Raw genomic sequence first — 21,528 nt, 5'->3', positions numbered from 1 at the left:
TGCATTTAGCATATGCAACAAGCCTTTTAAACCCCTAGGTTACCCTTAGTGGATGAGTGAAGTCTCGTGATGGTTTTCAGAAATGGTACCCACAAACATCAAAAGCTCTTTCTTACTTGAGAAGCAACAACACATATTAAACAAGTGTTGAAAGTAGACTACCTCAAGTATGCAAATTTCTGCCATTTCTAAGCTATTATCAACATTTCAACATCATGTAAGCAAAAATGGTCCTCCACACATCAATCAATTAATCATGCAAATTGAATTAATTCTGTTATCCTTTTGAGTGAACCGGCATCAAAATGTGTTGCTATCATAACAAATCAAAGTAATGGCATAGCCTTACCCTCAAACTAGCATGCAGATATAGTACCAGACATCAAGACATTGAATGAACCTTGTTATTTAATCAAACATTTTTTTTTTTTTTATTGATTTCATTTTTTTTATTTTTATGTATGACCATGTGCAATGTCCAAGTTCCTTAAGCTCTCTAATCACCCCATGTAACAAGCGTTGAGCCAACGACTCCCAAACCAGATGGTCTTAGGGCGTTAAGTGTTAAGACACTCCTAAGGGCGTAATGACTCGGAATGGCTAGGCTACGAACTCAAACTAATCATACATCTTACATTCTTTCCTTGTCTTCCTTTTTAATCAGTTGACATGTTGAAAGAATGCAATTTTTTTTTTGTTCCTCACCTTTGGTGAGTGCTTTTATTTATTTTCTGTAAGGTCATTTTATCAAGAATGAAAGCTTTCAAAGCATACTAGCTCAATTGGGATAAACCATGACAATAATCAACTAAGCATGTACCCCACAAATTGAATGCTAATGTGCGCAAGTGCAAGTGTAGAATTTTAGAATCAACTCTCAAAGCATTTTCAATCAATAAGATGATGTGTACCACAAGAGCAAACATGATATCAAAAATTAAAAATTTACCCCTAAATGGCATCCTAAAGCATACAAGAAGTATTAAACCCTAACAACTTGCTTTTCAAAGGAACTATACTTCAAAAGTTCGAAATCATTGCCAAACACATCTCAAATCTCATCATGCATTTAAAGCTTAACTTAAATAGAATGAATCATGATGACCTTACCCCCAAACTTAAACTGCACATTGTCCTCAATGTGCAATGAGAATAATGAAAAATAATGGAAAGAGTATACCGTGATGGTAAAGACTATGAAGTCCGGCAATGATCCAGTAGAAAAGAGGTCTCCCCCAAACTTGGATTCAAAAACCTATTGAAAAACCACACTAGCAACTCACATCAAATATCAAATGGGATAAGAATCATACACTCTAGACAATATAAAATATGATGCAAAGATATATAAGATGAAGCCCTTGAAACAAAGATGAGAACATGCATGCAGAGAGGCATAATGGTAACACCAATTTTTGATTTTTTTTTTTTTAAATAAATAAAGAAAAAGAACATATATATACAACCTACAAAAAAAAAAAATATAAATAAATAAATAAAATGAGCTAAGTTTAACGTCTCTAGCAAGACGAAATGCAACTTTGAAATTTTTTTAAAAACCCTATTGCAAAATCTACTGAATTGGTTTTTTTTTTTTAATTGTTTTTTTTTTTAAAATTTATTTATTTTGTTGTTGTTTATTTTTAACAATCGTAAAATTTGCAAATCAACTAACAAAATTCAGCAACCAAACTTTCCCAAATTTTTATTTTTTTTTAATCAACAATTTAATTGTTATTTATTTTTTTATTTATTTTTGTTTTGTTTTCTTTTTTTATTTTTATCATCAAGTCAATTTTTTTATTATTTAATGTTTTTATTTTTTTATTATTTAATTTTTTTATTATGTATTTTGTTATTTAATTGTTTTTAATTATTTAATTATTTATTTTACAAGCAAAATAGAACGGCGAAGCCAAATTTGCCGGAGAACCCAACCACGATCCGGAGAAGAAATTCCCAGAAGCTCGCCGGAGAAAGAAACCCAGTCAAAAGCCGGCGAGACCCAGCCGAAGTCGCCGGCGATTCAGAAACGGCCCAGCTCGCCGGAACGAAACGCAACCCAGCAGCGACGCCGCAAAGATTCAGTCAAATCGCTGAAGAGAATCCAGCCGGAATCGCTGGAGAAAAACCCGATCTTAATCACCGGAAGGAACGGCGAATAGCCGCGACGCCGGAAAGATGAACAGCCACGATCCGGAGAAGAGCCCAGCGGCGATCGCTGGAGAGAACTCAGATGCGACGCCGGAAAGACGACCCAGATGCGACAGACAACGGTGAAATCAAAATCGCCGGGAAATAACCCACAACCCAACAGCGATCACCGTTGAAGAACCAACCTTGATCGCTGGAGAAAAAAAAAAAATAGCCACGACGCCGGAGAAGAACTACGAACAGCCGCGAGAAGAGAATAGCTAACCGTGAGGGTTGGACAATGAAATTGGGTTTAGAGATTTTTGGGGAAAGAAGCAGAATTTCAAGCAACAGAAACAGAAGAGAGGAATGTATTCGTGGTTTCAAGGGCTAAGGTGCGATCGATCTGCTTTGATGGGGGATTGACAATTTTAGGCAAAAATTATTCCCTTCATTATTTAATGAGAAGGGAGAAACACAAGTAAAATGGGATCAATCCCTTTGGACAGGGGATCAATCCACTTGGCCTATTTTTTTGTTGCTCTCTGTCAAGAAAATGGGATCGATCTCCTATCCATTTTGGGGATCGATCTTTCTTTTTCTTTTTTTTCAATTTTTCAATTTTTTTTTTTAAAAAATAAATAAAAAAATAAAACAAAACAAAACTAAAAAGAATATATATACTAAAATAAAAAATAGATAAAAAATAAAAATAAAAATAATAATAATAATAAATAAAATTGAAATAAAATCACTTATCAACCTATACTAATTAATACTTTTGGTAAAAAAATTTTTTTATATTTTTGAATAAATCAAAACTAACATGAAATATATACAAAAATAATAATAATAAAATAGAAATAAAATCAAACACCAACCTAAGGATGGCAACGGGGCGGGTTTGGAGCGGGTTTCTCTAAATCCCGCCCTGCCCCTTTTAATTTTTGTCAAGTCCATGCCCGCCCCGAAACCCGCGACGGGTTGGATTTTCATATCCAACCCCGCCCCGTTAGGAAATACTGTGCCCCCGTGCCCGCCCAACTAACAAATTTTTTTCTCCCACTTTTTGGAACTTAAACTCCTGCTATTTAAATGTGCAAAGCCTAGGAATGACACAACATAAATAAAATTATGTATCATAATAAAAAAATAAATAAATAACATGCACATAACATAATTCAGAGAATATAATAAACAAAAATAAAAGTTTAATACAACCAAATCACAAGAAGTTCTAAGCTCCAACTTGCACCATAACTGAAACAAAAGCAAATTTAATACCAAGTTTACATCCCAAATTAGGATTATAAGAGATGGGTAATTGGGTAAGCCGCTAAAATAACTTATATATATATATATATATATATATATATATATAGTTATATGTGGGGTGGGGCGGGGCGGGGCCCCTAGGTTATGTATATTGAACCCTTACCCGCCCCGTGACCCTCGACGGGTACAAAATTTGTATCCATGTCCGCCCCAACGGTATAACAAGTGTTCCCATATCCGTTATTAACGGGGCGGGACGGGGCGGGGCCCCGGCGGGGCGGTAAAAATTGACATCCCTACACCAACCTACATTACTCATTTACAATTTTTTTTTTTAAAAAAAAATTTTTTTTCACTTTTTTTTTTTAATTTAAAAATGCATAAATGTACAAAAGGAAAAATAGAAATAAAATAATAATATAATGGAAATTAAAATGCAACGAAAGAGAAACTCGATACAACTAGTGTTTAACGTCGCTAGAAAGACGTGAGATGTTCTCAATCTTCAAAGTAAATGGGATCTACCAAGAGGGCAGATTCCACATTTCTTTAAAAATTTTGTCCATCAATGTATGGTTTAAGCCTTTGACCATTAACTTTGAAGGTCCCTTCATCTTTTAGATTTTTAAGTTCAACCGCCCCATGAGGTGAGACGGAGATAATTTGATAAGGGCCTTCCCATTTGGTTCGAAGCTTTCCAGGGAAAAATTTGAGCCTAGAGTTGAATAACCAAGCCTTTTGACCGGCTTTAAATGACTTTTTCACAATATGTTTATCATGAAATGCTTTTGTCCTTGCCTTATAAATTTTTGAACTATCATAGGCATCATTTCTCAATTCCTCTAGCTCATTGAGTTGGAGTAAACGGTCATTTCCAGCCTTATCAAGATCAAAGTTGAGCCTTTTTATTGCCCAAAGTGCTTTGTATTCTAGCTCAATCGGAAGATGACAAGGCTTCCCATAAACAAGTCTATATGGAGACATGCCTATTGGAGTCTGCCCGGTAAGCCCACAAAGCATCGTTCAATTTTCTTGACCAATCTTTTCGGGTCGGATTGACAGTTTTCTCAAGAATATGCTTGATTTCCCTATTTGACACCTCGACTTGCCCACTTGTTTGGGGATGGTAGGGAGTGGCCACTTTATGTGTGACGGAGTATTTCAAGAAAAGTTGTTTCAAGAATTGATTACAGAAATGTTTTCCTCCATCACTTATCATAGCCCTTGATTTAACGAATGCAATTACCACGGAGTGGTCATTCGTTTTGGTAGCACAAGCCTCAACCCATTTTGAAACATAATCAACGGCAACGAGGATGTATTGAAAGCCATAAGACATTGGGAATGGTCCCATAAAGTCTATGCCCCATACATCGAAGATTTCAACAACGAAGACTGAAGTTAAGGGCATCATGTCTCTCTTTGACATTGATCCCAACTTTTGGCACCGAACACACACCTTGCAAAAGTTATAGGCATCTCGGTGGATAGTGGGCCAGAAGAGCCCACTTTGAAGAACCTTCAAAGCGGTCTTTTTTCCACTGAAATGCCCACCACAAGCAAGTGTGTGACAAAACACAAGGACGTTCGGAACTTCACTTTCTGGCACACATCTTCTTATGATTTGATCCTGCCAATAACGAAACAAAATGGGATCTTCCCAATAGTATTTCCGGATGGTAGCAAAGAATCGGTCCTTTTCTTGTTTTAACCAAGTAATGGAAAGTTTGCCGATTACAAGATAATTAACAATGTCGGCGAACCAAGGCAACGTCCCATTTGAGATTTGAAAGAGTTGTTCATCCGGAAATGATCCATGAATTTCAAGATTTGGAGAAGATTCAACCATTAATCTAGACAGATGATCGGCAACGACATTGTCGGAGCCCTTTTTATCCTTGATTTCAAAGTCAAATTTTTGAAGAAGTAGAATCCATCTTATCAAGCGAGGTTTGGTTTCCTTTTTCATTAAAAGATGCCTGTAATACCTCTAATTTTAAAAGGATAGTCTCGGTATTTATTTATTTGTTTTAATTGTATTTTTAATTATTTAATTGATTATTTGACTAATTGTTTATGTGTTTAATTGAATTAGGTATTACTTGATTATTTGATTATGTGTCTATGCATTATTTGTATTTGTCTATGTATTAATTGTTTAATTAGATTACGTACTTAAATGGTATTTTGATTAATTGTAAATTAAATGTTTTCGTTTCTTTTATTATTTTATTTTATTTTTCTTTTATGGTTATGGTTAGTAGTAATAGGCCAACCAATTGGGTCCCATGGACTACTTGGATAGGAGGTTGGATGTGTATGGATCATTACCTATGGATAATGTATGTATATATATAGATATATATTATATACATATATAAAAAGGAAAGTAATTTATTAATTATTTTTATGGTAACTTGGTTAGTAATATTTAATCTGATGTATATGTTTTATATTTAAATAATAAAAATATACATAGATTTGATACGTGTTATGTTTTAAGTTACTTTATAATATTATGGTAACTTAAGTACTATTGGATAATCCATTAATAAATAATGAAATGTGTATAATTTATTTATTTAATAAACATATACATAAATTATATACGTAACATATTTTACTTACCTTTTTAATATATATATAAAAGAGAAAGTAATTTATTAATTACTTTTATGGTAATTTGGGTGGTAATATTTAATCTGATGCATATGTTTATTTAAATAATAAAAATATACATAGATTTGATACGTGTTATGTTTTAAGTTACTTTATAGTATTATGGTAACTTAAATATTATTGGATAATCCATTAATAAATAATGGAATGTGTATAATTTATTTATTCAATAAACATATACATAAATTATATACGTAACATATTTTGCTTACCTTTTTAATATTTTTATTTTCATTTTTTTTAGTTGACTTGGATTGGGAAAAGGGTTAGGGTTATTTTATTTAGCCTATAAATATATAGCTATAGGTTATACAAGGGGGTTAGAAATATTCACGTGATATATACTGGAGAGATAGTGTTAAAGAGGGAATGAGGAAAAGGAAGGAATAAGGAGAAAAACCCTATAGAGAGAAGATCAAGGAAGAAGAAGTTTAACTTTCGATCCGAAAGTTTAAGGTAAGTTCTTCTTCTATCTCTTTCCCTTTGATTCGTGTTTCTGTACATGCCTAGGAAATTCCAGAATTTATTAAACACATAAAATTAAATAATTATGCATGTTTAATTGGGTTAGAACATAGGTTTTATGAAATTGGTTCATATCTGTTCTTGTATTATGAATTGATAAAATGCATGATTTTAATTTGATTTCTTATGTGAATTTTTACATGTTTTAATTATGTATTTTTCATATCTGTGGAATGATGGAACGTAGAAACATGCCTAAGATTCCTGAACATTAAAGAGGGATTAGGTTTAGGTTTTAATAAATTTAAATAGACTCAATCATAATGATGCTTGCTATTTGAATGTTTTAAACAAACGAATGGATTTAATCTTTTAAAATATTTTAGCAATTGAGATTAAATGTGTAGGATGAATTGGATATGGAGAATCCTTATTTAACAGTATAATAAAATATCATCATGTATAAGATTCAGTTTGTGCAGGATATATGATATAGGAAGTTTAAAAAAATAATAAGTCATTCCTATTATGTAATAACTTGATATCATATTTATCATAGTTATTTATGGAATGTTTAATGTATTTCCTTAATTGTTACATCAATTGTTGGATTGTGTGGTTTAATGCACTGGTATGGGACGGTGGCATTCTAGGGATGGATTATCTTATTAGTTAAGTCCTACCTATTTTATATAAGGGAATGGATTAACTAAAATGTTAAGTCCTATTTATATTTAAGTCAGGTCAGCTGAACAAGTTGAATGACTTATGGATGATTAATTTATTATATAAGGGAATGGATTAACTAAAATGTTAAGTCCTCCTTATATTCAAGTCAGGTCAGCTGAACAAGTTGAATGACTTATGGAGGATTAATTTATACTGGATAGGATGGTTACTAGATTATATATATATAAGTATGGTGCCATGATATGAGCTTGAGTCTCAGGATCAATGGTTAGGGCGCGTATATCGCAAGGGATGTGTAGCTAAATATAGTGTAGTTGTGTACCCTGGTAGGTCTAGGTACTCATGCTCACTATATGTGCGTTTTGCATGTTGCCTACTATTCAGGTTGAGACAACCCTATAGTCTAGTGAGGTTCCTTTAGTGTGTATATATATATATACGGACTACTAGTTACTGTTGGATTGACTAGGATGTATACGTGTATCGGATCTCTGCTTGGACTGTAGTAGAGTAGAACTTGTTTGTGGGCCTGACCCACCATTATTTTTCAGGTGTTCGTCACGAGTAGAGGTTGTTCGTGCTGAGCAGGGATCAGTCTACTTCATTCTTCCGATGCTACATAGGAGTTCCTTTATGATTCAGTTTCCTATTTTAGATTACTGTCATTTGTTTAGTTTGGATTTTCTAGGGGTCCACACAGTATGGATTCCCGAGTTGTATTTTGGAGGATCAGTTGTATCAGAAGAGTTTATTAATTAATGGAAATATATTATGAGGTTTATAATTAGATTATCATTTTAGTTTCTTGTCAGCATTTTATTTATTCTTCTTTATTTTTTTGTACTCTGTGTTCGTTTATTATCAATTTGTTTTGATATCATCGGGTATTCAGGCGTGGGCCTGGCCAACCCGCATTCGGAAATCCGGGGGTATCACAGTTGGTATCAGAGCACTCCAGGTTCAAGTGCCCTTAGGAGTGTTTTTCTTTATGTGACTTCCGCGTTGCGTCTCTTAAAACTTAGAGCCCGTATTAGGATTCATTGTACTCTATTTACGGTTTGTTAGGAGGAGCTGATGTCAATTATATTCTATAGTCATAGAATGGTTGGCACTAGGAAAATGATGAGTTCAAGGCGAAAGCGATAAAGACCCAAAGGAGTACGTTATCGATTTCGTTGCCAGAAGGCAGAGTTAAGGATCGATGTTTAGGTTCGTTTGGCGTTACTTTAAAAGTATAAGCTAAGGAAGGATTTAGGTGTACGTGATAGGTCACCGCATATCGGGGCCAACACGACTTCAGTTGATCTCAAAAAGGAGACAAGCGAGGAGTAGGAGCTGAAGAGGATCCAAATGGAGGAGATTTATGTGCATCCAATACAGAGGGTACTAAATTTTAAAGATGGATGATCGCGCGAGGTGATCTGAATTGCTAGTAGTATAGCGAATGTTATTAGTTGAATTGGAGTTGATCAATTTACAAATAATTAAGCTTTCTTACCATTTCTAAAAGAGGTATATAAGAAGTATTGTTCAAGAGTTTGGGGATCGGATGTGTTCTTATCAGAATGAAATACATAATTTTTAAATCACATACAAGAGGGCATTGGTATTATGTTTTGACGTTCTAATTCGCTTTAAAAAGCCAAGTTAGACAGTTTACATTCCACATATAAGAAGGATGAGGGTTAAGCCCTTGGTATTTGCTTAGGCAAACATTTGTGTTTTTAAGCTATGTTTTAAAGGATATGTTTCGAGGTTGGATGATTATTTACGAAACTATAAAAGGAAATTTTAAAACAATCTAGTAAGGTTGATTTCAAATGACACTTTCTTTTCTAGAAAGAACGATGTCCTAAGTAGGAGTATATTTTGTTTTATTGTGTTTATCATATGTGTTTTATTTTTATTTTTGTTAATTACTCGGGTTTTGGTATGTGGTTTAGTTGGGGACATAAGTGTGTGATCAACCAATTATTGTTTTAATAACATGGTGTAATAGCGCTATTTACGCTAGATTTGTGAGCATACGATCGTAGGATTTGGTAGATACTCATAAATCTAGCCAATCTATTGGGCCTGGACATGTGTCATTATGGTGTGTTTTAGGATGGGATAATTAAACCATCACTACAAGTCAAATAATCTATAACGATTAGTTTGATATACTTTACGCTAGGTATGGATTCGTATCATATTACAACGCCATGATATTGGTGATTGTTAATGTTTCGGTATGCATGAGGTAGTGGTAAATAAAGATCACTATAACGCCGTGATGATATATCAGAGGTGCTGGATTTGCTGAACATCTTCTTGAAAATTTCAGAAATTGTTACCAAGTCGGAAGGAGGATTTAGTATTGTATTAAGTACTTATTGGAATGACACCGAGTGAGGATAAAAGACTGAATAAAAATTCATCAGTAAATTCTTAATCAATAATTTATTCAAGAGGGTGTGTCATTAGGAGGAATTTGCCGGTGTTGCACATAGAGGAGGAAACTAAGTCTCTTTATTTCCATAAATAATATGGAATTATTTTTTTTTTTATTCACAATTTGCAACAATTAGCTGTTACAAGGAAATTGATGACTTATGTAGAGGATGGAAAGATTTCATATTCTTTTGAAGTTAGACAAAAAAGTCAGATTGTCATTAACTTATCTTAAAGAAGCAGGGTGTGTCAAAGATAAGATGGTGAGACCAAACACTTATATAAAGATGAGGTGCATGGTATATATGGAAAGGTCGTAGTTTGTTGACTTTTGTTGAGTTAAAGTCATAGTTGACTATTGATAAATGGAATTACCGATTGATTTTCAATATCGGCAAGTTTATCACGGATTAGTGGTGGATAGATTTAGTTACAGAATTCGCTTTTGAAGATGGTCCAATTTAAACGTTGGGTACAGACGAAAGCTAGTGGTACCAGACTAACGGTACTTTCGATAGACAAATTGAATGGAGGATGCACGGACTGAGTTTCATAACTTTTAGTTCTTCATCCTGGTGGAAACATGATGCTTCACGATAGGTAGGAGAAGGGACATAGTGATTTATCTCCAAGCCTAATATTTATTAGATAGTAGACATGGACCATCAAAGATCACTAGATCCTCTGTAGCCATTTCCTATACTAAAGTGGAAATGAGAGAGCATTTTACGGATTTAGCTGCGGGATTTCTGATTTTACACAAGGGTCAGGATTCTGGATGGGATATTGGTTGACTGATACATTAGGTCAGCTTGATTCTTGTTTATTTCGAACTGGTAGGACTTCAATTCATACGAATATAATGTATCACGAGACAGTTTAGATAGATTACAGTGGTGATTCACACTTTATATCAAGTTCCGTCTAGTGGAAGCAATGATGTAAATGGATGCTCTCAACAAACGATATAATATTTAAATCTTTCGGTTAGTTGTTAAGTTATCAGATGCATTTATAGCAAGTGTAATAATAACACTTGTTATTACTACGGTAGTTGAGAATGTCAACTTTGAATATGTGAGCTAAACTTGGAGACGGTATTACCTTACTCAAATGGAGTTTAAGGTACTCGAGGAGGATTTAGTAATTTCTGTAAATAGTGATATAATGATCGGGCGACTGAGCTGGAAAGTTTATAATTTTTCTCGGTGTTCTCAAACGGTTAGAATGTACATCATGACATCAAATGTCAGTTTTGGTGAACAGATATGGATAAGGATGCATATATAATTGCCCTAAGTGTAAAACCTGCTACAAAGGTGGAAAGTTGATCATTAGATATCATAGGAATCTTTAGCCACTTCCTCTAACAAATATGGAAGTTGAACTAAACAGGAGTGATAGTTGGTGGGAAGGATCGACATTGATTTGGAATTTCAATTTTCCATATGGAATCCGAGTGGTGGATTAAGAAAGATCGCTTAAGGACATAAATTTGAGTGATGCTTATTTTAGAACTTTATAGTAGTTATCTAGTTCAGTGATAGTGGTGTTATAGCATGTGGATGTCCATATTAGTGGATGCAAAGTGCTATTTCGAAGGAGCTTTATGAAGATTTTGGAGCAACAGCTCTACTTCATATATATAGACGGAGGAATTAATCGAGAGATTAAATTAGACCATAAAGGATATGTTTGAGGCGTATATCCTAGATTTTCATAGACTGTTGGAAGTGTTTACTTCACTTGTCGGAATTTTGTTTGTGATATTGTTGGCACAAGGAGGTTAGTGTGACAACTTTGGAGGTTTTGTATCTTTCACAATGCATACCTCTCATTTGTTGGTTAGAAATGGAAGTAAGGGTTGTACAATCAGATCTCGACTTCATTTACAAATATGTCGGAAATAGATACTTCCCTTTATAATGAACTACGCGCGGTTGGGAGGCAATAGTAGGATGTTGTAAATAGTTGAACTCGTATACTAGAGTTTTTCTATCAGGGAGTAGTTTGCTCGTTCTGTTTTCCATATAGGAAGAAAGGCGATTTTTGGAGAAAGGTCAATTTTACTTATTACATTGACTTTTAGATGATTGTGTTTCGTAATTGAGACAGTCGCCTCTGGATTAGCGTTACCAAATTATTAGCGCCGGGTGCATAGGAGTTTGTGCGTATATTCTATGGCACTTGGAGGTATGTAGATCATTCCCTTGTCGAAATGAGAGGGTTACGTTGTGGTTTAATACAACCTATGCATTGTATGATTATTGTGTTTCTTACAATATAGGGACCCTGTATACCACTTGGTATATTGGAGTTAAGTGGAGCCCTTATAGTGAAGTTGTGTCTTCTTGGGAATAGGAGGATGTTTTTCGCTCACAGTTTCCAAGCATAATGGAAGAAAGTAAGGGCGAATTCCGAGGACGGAATTCCTTTTGTTAGGGGGGAAGAATGTAATACCTCTAATTTTAAAAGGATAGTCTCGGTATTTATTTATTTGTTTTAATTGTATTTTTAATTATTTAATTGATTATTTGACTAATTGTTTATGTGTTTAATTGAATTATGTATTACTTGATTATTTGATTATGTGTCTATGCATTATTTGTATTTGTCTATGTGTTAATTGTTTAATTAGATTACGTACTTAAATGGTATTTTGATTAATTGTAAATTAAATGTTTTCGTTTCTTTTATTATTTTATTTTATTTTTCTTTTATGGTTATAATTAGTAGTAATGGGCCAACCAATTGGGTCCCATGGACTACTTGGATAGGAGGTTGGATGTGTATAGATTATTACCCATGGATAATGTATGTATATATATAGATATATATTATATACATATATAAAAAGGAAAGTAATTTATTAATTATTTTTATGATAACTTGGGTAGTAATATTTAATCTGATGTATATGTTTTATATTTAAATAATAAAAATATACATAGATTTGATACGTGTTATGTTTTAAGTTACTTTATAATATTATGGTAACTTAAGTACTATTGGATAATCCATTAATAAATAATGGAATGTGTATAATTTATTTATTTAATAAACATATACATAAATTATATACGTAACATATTTTACTTACCTTTTTAATATATATATAAAAGAGAAAGTAATTTATTAATTACTTTTATGATAATTTGGGTGGTAATATTTAATCTGATATATATGTTTATTTAAATAATAAAAATATACATAGATTTGATACGTGTTATGTTTTAAGTTACTTTATAATATTATGGTAACTTAAATATTATTGAATAATCCATTAATAAATAATGGAATGTGTATAATTTATTTATTTAATAAATATATACATAAATTATATACGTAACATATTTTGCTTACTTTTTTAATATTTTTATTTTCATTTTTTTTAGTTGACTTGGATTGGGAAAAGGGTTAGGGTTATTTTATTTAGTCTATAAATATATAGCTATAGGTTGTAAAAGGGGATTAGAAATATTCACGTGATATATACTGGAGAGATAGTGTTAGAGAGGGAATGAGGAAAAGGAAGGAATAAGGAGAAAAACTCTATAGAGAGAAGATCAAGGAAGAAGAAGTTTAACTTTCGATCCGAAAGTTTAAGGCAAGTTCTTCTTCTATCTCTTTCCCTTTGATTCGTGTTTCTGTACATGCCTAGGAAATTCCAGAATTTATTAAACACATAAAATTAAATAATTATGCATGTTTAATTGGGTTAGAACATAGGTTTTATGAAATTGGTTCATATCTGTTCTTGTGTTATGAATTGATAAAATGCATGATTTTGATTTAACTTCTTATGTGAATTTTTACATGTTTAAATTATGTATTTTTCATATCTGTGGAATGATGGAACGTAGAAACATGCCTAAGATTCTTGAACATTAAAGAGGGATTAGGTTTGGGTTTTAATAAATTTAAATAGACTCAATCATAATGATGCTTGCTATTTGAATGTTTTAAACAAACGAATGGATTTAATCTTTTAAAATATTTTAGCAATTGAGATTAAATGTGTAGGATGAATTGGATATGGAGAATCCTTATTTAACGGTATAATAAAATATCATTATGTATAAGATTCAGTTTGTGCAGGATATATGATATAGGAAGTTTAAAGAAATAATAAGTCATTCCTATTATGTGATAACTTGATATCATATTTATCATAGTTATTTATGGAATGTTTAATGTATTTCCTTAATTGTTACATCAATTGTTGGATTGTGTGGTTTAATGCACCGGTATGGGACGGTGGCATTCTAGGGATGGATTATCTTATTAGTTAAGTCCTACATATTTTATATAAGGGAATGGATTAACTAAAATGTTAAGTCCTATTTATATTTAAGTCAGGTCAGCTGAACAAGTTGAATGACTTATGGATGATTAATTTATTATATAAGGGAATGGATTAACTAAAATGTTAAGTACTACTTATACTCAAGTCAGGTCAGCTGAACAAGTTGAATGACTTATGGAGGATTAATTTATACTGGATAGGATGGTTACTAGATTATATATATATAAGTATGGTGCCATGATATGAGCTTGAGTCTCAGGATCAATGGTTAGGGCGCGTATATCGCCAGGGATGTATAGCTAGATATAGTGTAGTTGTGTACCCTGGTAGGTCTAAGTACTCATGCCCACTATATGTGCGTTTTGATGTTGCCTACTATTCAGGTTGAGACAACCCTATAGTCTAGTGAGGTTCCTTTAGTGTGTATATATATATATACAGACTACTAGTTACTGGTGGATTGACTAGGATGTATACGTGTATCGGATCTCTGCTTGGACTGTAGTAGAGTAGAACTTGTTTGTGGGCCTGACCCACCATTATTTTTCAGGTGTTCGTCACGAGTAGAGGTTGTTCGTGCTGAGCGGGGATCAGTCTACTTCATTCTTCCGATGCTACATAGGAGTTCCTTTATGATTCAGTTTCCTGTTTTAGATTACTGTCATTTGTTTAGTTTGGATTTTCTAGGGGTCCACACAGTATGGATTCCCGAGTTGTATTTTGGAGGATCAGTTGTATCAGAAGAGTTTATTAATTAATGGAAATATATTATGAGGTTTATAATTAGATTATCATTTTAGTTTCTTGTCAGCATTTTATTTATTCTTCTTTATTTTTTTGTACTCTGTGTTCGTTTATTATCAATTTGTTTTGATATCCTCAGGTATTCGGGCGTAGGCCTGGCCAACCCGCATTCGGAAATCCGGGGGTATCACAATGCTTAAGAGTGGCATGATCGGAAAACACAATTACCTTGGATCCTAAGAGATATGACCGAAATTTATCAAGGGCATATACTACGACAAGTAACTCTTTCTCGGTGGTAGAATAGTTCAATTGGGCACCTGAGAAACTCTTACTTGCATAGTATATAGCATATGGTAATTTACCGACCCTTTGCCCCAAAACAGTACCCATTGCGAAGTCGGAAGCATCACACATAATCTCAAATGGTAATGACCAATTTGGAGGTTGCATGATGGGAGCGGATGATAGAAGCGTGAGAAGTTGATGAAAAGCATTTAGGCATGCTTCATCAAAGACAAATGGAGTCTCCTTGGCAAGAAGGTTGCACAAGGGTCTAACAATTTTGCTAAAGTCTTTGATGAACCGGCGATAAAAACCGGCATGTCCTAGAAAGGAGCGGATTTCTCTCACCGTAGTAGGTAGAGACAATTCAGAAATTAGCTCAACTTTCACTCTATCTACTTCTATTCCTCTTTTAGAGATGACATGTCCAAGCACGATTCCTTCTTGAACCATGAAATGGCTCTTTTCCCAACTTAACATAAGATTAGTCTCACGACATCTTTGAAGCACTTTTTTAAGATTTTGGAGACACGAATCAAATGAGGACCCAAAAACCGAGAAGTCATCCATGAAAACTTCTAAATACTTCTCCACCATGTCCGAAAAAATTGAGATCATACACCTTTGGAAAGTGGCAGGAGCATTGCACAATTCGAAAGGCATCCGTCGATAAGCAAATGTACCGAAAGGACATGTGAATGTGGTCTTTTCTTGATCCAATAGATCTAAGGCCACTTGATTGTACCCCGAGTAACCATCTAGGAAGCAATAGTATTATTACCCAGCCAATCTTTCCAAGATTTGGTCAATGAAAGGCAATGGAAAATGGTTCTTCTTAGTGGCAGAATTCAGCTTTCGGTAATCTATGCAAACACGCCATGAAGTGGCGGTGCGTTTCGAAATAAGATAACCCATAGCATTTTCAACAACTGTGATTCCCGACTTTTTGGGAACCACTTGAGTCGAACTAACCCATTTGGAATCAGAGATAGGATAAATGATTCCCGCATCTAGAAGTTTCACAACCTCCTTCATGACAACTTCCTTCATATTTGGGTTCAATCTCCTTTGAGCATCCCTAAATGGCTTTTCATCCTCTTCCATGTGTATGCGATGCATACAAGTAGAAGGGTCAATGCCTTTTAAGTCAGCCACACTCCATCCAATGGCTTCTTTGTTAGCTTTAAGCACTTCCAAAAGATCATTCTCTTGGTTATTTTCAAGATTGGAAGCAATGATGACTGGAAGAGTCTCTTTTGGGCCTAAGAAGGCGTATTTCAGATTTGATGGAAGGGGCTTAAGCTCAAGAATAGGAAGAGAGATGAGAGATGGAACTGGTGGAGTACTAGAGAGTGAAGGAAGAGGTTCTTTCTTGCTTTTCCAAGGTGGGTAATCCAAAGTGGCCACAGAGTCCATTAAAGCATTCACCTCACTTATGGATCCTTCTGTGTCAAAACCACAACTTTCAAACATTTCACAAAGGCACGCCTCAAGAGGGTCCTTAGAAAGAATAGAGGGAAGAGTCTCCTCTGTGGTTTCATCTAAGACATCTACTAGGAAACACTCGTCTTCATCTGTGGGATGTTGACTTGCATTGAAATATTAAGTTTAACCATCATGTTGCCAAAAGAGATGTCCATAATGCCGGATCTACAATTAATGGTGGCATTGGCAGTGGCAAGGAATGGCCTTCCTAGGATGACTGGAATGTGATTGGTGAGATTAGGGACTGGCTCAGTATCTAGTACCACAAAATCAACCGGGAAATAAAATTTATCTACCTTATTTAGAATATCCTCAACAATTCCCCTTGGTTTCTTAATTGATCTATCGGCTAGTTGGATTACTACCGATGTTGGCTTCAAGTCCCCTAATCCTAAATGCAAGTAAACAGAGTATGGAATGAGATTGATACTTACACCTAAATCAAAGAGAGCTCTACGAACCTCTTGGTTTCCAATAACACAAGAAATGGTCAGAGCACCCGGATCCTTGAACTTAGGAGGAGTGTTAGACAGAATGATGGAACTCACTTGTTCCGTTAAAAGCACTTTATTAAGGTCCCTTCCCTTACTCTTCCTCTTTTGTGTGCATAAGTCCTTCAAGAACTTTGCATATGGTGGAATTTGCCTAATTGCATCTAGAAGAGGAAGATTGATTTTTACTTGTTTAAACACTTCCATCATATCATGAATTTTCCCTTCTTGTCTCCCAAATGATGAAGTCTCTCTCAAAGCTTGAGGAAATAGAGCTTTTAGCTCATAAGGCTTCTCTAATTGGGGAGATGATGATGAAGATGACGGAATGTCCATTTTGGAACCACTAGCATCTAAAGAAATAAGAATAGGATTTGGAATGGGACGGATGCTACCACTTGGTTGCTTTAGTTCATTATCCTCCTTAGGTACCTCTACCTTATTATCCACTTTCCTACCACTCCTCAAGGTAGTAATTGCTTGAACTTGCTCATTTCCAGAAAATTCTGATGAAGGACTTGCTTGCGCCATAAATTGCCCTTTAGGATTGGTCTCAGTTTGACTAGGCAACTTACCTTTCTCTCTCACATTTAAAGAATTAGCTAATTGCCCAATTTGAGCTTCAAGCTTTGCAATTGATTGAGAGTGAGAATGAAACAATTGATTATCTTTTCGAAGATCACCTAAGGCTTGCAAGACCTTGTCCTCAAAAGCGGAACTTTTAGGAGGCGCTTGATTTGGATTAGAGTAAGATTGAGAATTTGATGCTTGAGGATGAGAATAGGATTGAGAATTTGATGCTTGAGGTTGAGAGAATTGATTCACATTCTGAGGAAAGAATGAAGGACGGTAACCTTGAGAATTCTGATTTTGATTTTGGAGATGTGGGGGAACATACTTTGCTTGGTAACCTTGATTTTGAGGAGGGTTTGCAACGTCTCCTTGATTTCTCCATGCAAAGTTAAGATGATTTTTCCACCCCGGATTGTAAGTATTGGAATAAGGGTTGTTCCCTTGATGAATGAAAGCTGCATTTGCTTGTTCTTGAGACTCACTTGGTATGACTTGTCCAAGAGGCAATTTGAAGTATGGTGAATGTAACTAGAACAAGTCATGCACATTTCATTGGAAGGATGAGAATACGATTGAATTACCGGATCTTGATTCAAAAGGAATTTATCAAATCTTTGAGTAAGATTTTTGACCTCGGCGACAATTTCCATGGAAGAGTCTATTTGATTTAGAGCTTTCTTTCCTCCCATATTTGCTAGGTGACCACCCCTAGAAGATGAAGATCTATGCATTGAGTTTTCACTCATTTTTTCGAAAAGAAGCCAAATTTCATCTTCATTTCTTTCTATGTAGCTTCCGCCACAAGAAGCATCATCAATGCCCTTATTGGCATCGGATAAACTTGAAAAAAAACATTGAACTAATTGCCACTTACGAATGTCATGATGTGGACATTTCCGTAGCAAGTCATTCAAACGTTCCCATGCTTCATGAAGGGGTTCTCCTTCTTGTTGTTTAAATTCACAAATGGAAGTTCTCATGGCATCGGTTCGACTTGCAGGGTAATACTTCTTTAGGAACTCTTGTTGCAATTGTGCCCAAGAGGTGATTGTATTTGGCCGCAAGTTGTTAAACCAATATTTAGCTTTATCCCGAAGAGTGAAAGGGAAAAGCTTCATTTTTAGGACTTCTTCCGGAACATCCGTGATTTTCACGGTGGAACAAACTTCCAAGAACTCATCTAAATGTTTATAAGGCTCTTCATTGCTCAACCCATAGAAAAGGGGGCACATGTTAATGGTGGAAGCCTTAATCTCATAATGATGAGCACGAAAATTTGGCAATTGAATGCAAGTGGGTGCATTATATTGATTTGGAGTGTAACGATCCCTAAGGACCATTGGAGGATTGAGAGGAGGATATGGCATTTGACCTTGTTGATGATATGCCATTTGACCTTGTTGAGGGTATGCCATTTGAACATATTGTTGTTGTTGCTCACCAATTGGGGGAACAACATTTGGCCTTGGCATCCCTAGATTAGGTTGTTGCACCACATGATTAACTGGTTGTGGCATTCCCAAGGGTGGATGCACACCCTGAGGATCCATAATATGAACTTGTGGTGGGTGGTGCATACCATTATGATCCACATGACCAAGATCTACAATGGGATCTTCAATTGGATCTATTAGGTCTTCCATTAAAGGTGATGGAAGATCAAAATTTGAAAGATTAAGATGACTATCCCTAGTACTACTTCTCAAACGCCGAAGAAAAATTTCGAGATTTTGATTTACAGGAGCAAGAGGACGATTAAGTGATCTACGACCATGCATGCACTAGAACAAGTCAACACACCAACATTTCAAATTTCAATCTCCACATACGATATTCCCAAACTCCTCAATAATATCAATGCACTTAAAACAAATAAATGCCTCCACACGGGCCGATGCCTTCTACAAGAAGGTATGCTTGGACTTAAAAATAAAACAATTCAATTTAAGCCTCCAATTGGGCTGTCCAAAGCATACAAGATAGTAAACAATTAAGCACAAAAATTAAAGAGAAACTTACAAATGGTCCTTAAGCAACTTCAAATTTTTTTTTTAATTGCTTCCAAGTCTAGCGTTTACTCCACTTTGCTTCAAGTACCTAATTGACAAATCAAATGAGAAAATAAAAATTAAAATGACTTAAAAGTAAACAATCAACAAAGAACTAATGTCTAATTCAATTCTTTTAAAAACCGTTAGATCCCCGGCAACGGTGCCAAAACTATGGTGCGACCAAGCGTGTGCACAAAATAATGCACAACACTTTAGGTTTAGAAATAATGTCAAGTGGGCACCATATTTTAAAATTTATAAAACCACTAAACACTTATACTATGGAGTATGAAGTGAGTAGGGATCGTCCCAAGAGATCTAAACAATTATAGGTTTTCCAGAATTGAATTCTACTTTAGTGCTTATGTGATTACTAAAAAGGTTTGGTTTTGGGATTAGACTAATTTTAAACTTAATAATGCAAATAAAGAGTAGAGTATAAAAGATTAGAAAGAGACTTAGGGTGTAGGATTCACCACTAAGCACATTCCTTAACTCACTCACTTTCAACTAATTGGGAAAATAATTAAATGTAATTATAATGTAGCTAATACTTGCAAAGAAAAGTATGAAGCATCAATTTCAAGCTTGAATTGCATACCTAAAGACAAATAAACTAAGTGTAGTGCAATTCACCAATCCAAAGAATGGTCCATCAATTCAAGTTACAATTCTAGCTTACATTAATCTAGAAGATAATGCAATTGTGACAAAAAGTATAGAATTCAAACATAAGTATGGATGGTCTACTTATCTAATAATTGAATTGCAATTAAATTAATTAATCTTAAATTAAACTAATTAAACATGAATTTAAAACTAATTAGACAATAAATTAACCTAAACATGTAATGCCATCCATCAAATAAAAGTAATTTTTCATCAATTTGAACACGATTACAACTAATTAACCACATGCATAGACATCACAAGAATCAATTTACAAGGAATTCAAGTGTATAGCTTGTTTATTCATCAATAACACATAAGGCAACACGAGATTAATACGAATAAACAATTGAAATAATTAAATCATGTTATTCAAGCCTATACATCAATTACATAAATAAATCCCCAAAAAGTATGAAAATAGAGAGAGAATAGGTTACATGCTTAGGGTTTATCCAACCCTAAGTAGGAGAATTAGCCACTCATGGTTGATGGAGTTGAAGACAGAACAATCGCCATCCTTGGATTCATCATTTATGAGCTTCTTCTCAAAACCCTAGCCTGTTCTTGCTTTTTCTCCTCTTTCCCGTGTTTTTCCAAAGAGAAAAAAATACGATACAGAATAATAATTAAAAAACTTAATCATCCTAATAATATTCACCTAAATAAAATAAATACTAACCCTAATCTAATGGCTCACTGAGCCTTAAGTAACAACCCTATTAAAGCTCAATAGTTCACAAAATAAGCCCAAACAATAAAAAAAAAATTTGTAATATTGCCAAGTCCTGGGGGATCGATCCCCCACCCTGGGGGATCGATCCTCCCAGAGTTGAAAATTTCCTTTAAGCCCTATTTAGCTCCATTTTAGCCCCGAGCTCATTAGTTTGCTTCTTCATCTTTGGGAACATCATCAAAGGCTCGAGATTGACCGCTTTCGAAGAATAAACACACTATACGAGTAATGGGCTGCGACCTCCTTTTTGCCATTTTCTGAGCTTTTTCTGAATATCTTTGCTTGACTCTAAAAAGGCTTTAATGGAACGTTCTTAGCTCATTTTAACTTTATTATCCTGAAATACACATAAACATAAATTAGGACTAAAACATGAAATTAAGATAGATACAAAGACTGAAATACCCTAACTTAGGTGCTGAAATGTGCAACATTTAAGCACTTATCACAGGGTATGGCTTATAAGGAATGACTAATAGGTCTTCGTGATAATTTTAAAGAAAGTAGTGTTGA

The 21,528-nt window shown here is 34.4% G+C and overlaps 1 non-coding gene across 1 annotated transcript; it reads left to right on the top strand.

Annotated features, from left to right (window-relative positions):
- The first annotated feature begins 18,435 nt into the window (after positions 1-18,435).
- Positions 18,436-18,542, top strand: LOC132275538 (small nucleolar RNA R71). Its single transcript, XR_009470671.1, has one exon. It is a non-coding gene; the product is annotated as a small nucleolar RNA R71 (small nucleolar RNA).
- Positions 18,543-21,528: the final 2,986 nt, after the last annotated feature.

Source organism: Cornus florida, unplaced genomic scaffold, assembly GCF_030987335.1.
Source record: "Cornus florida cultivar Cherokee Brave unplaced genomic scaffold, ASM3098733v1 CherokeeBrave_3.0.0_Hap2_Chr09, whole genome shotgun sequence".
In the NCBI taxonomy this organism is placed as follows: Eukaryota; Viridiplantae; Streptophyta; class Magnoliopsida; order Cornales; family Cornaceae; genus Cornus; species Cornus florida.
This window is presented reverse-complemented; position numbering and strand designations above follow the sequence as displayed.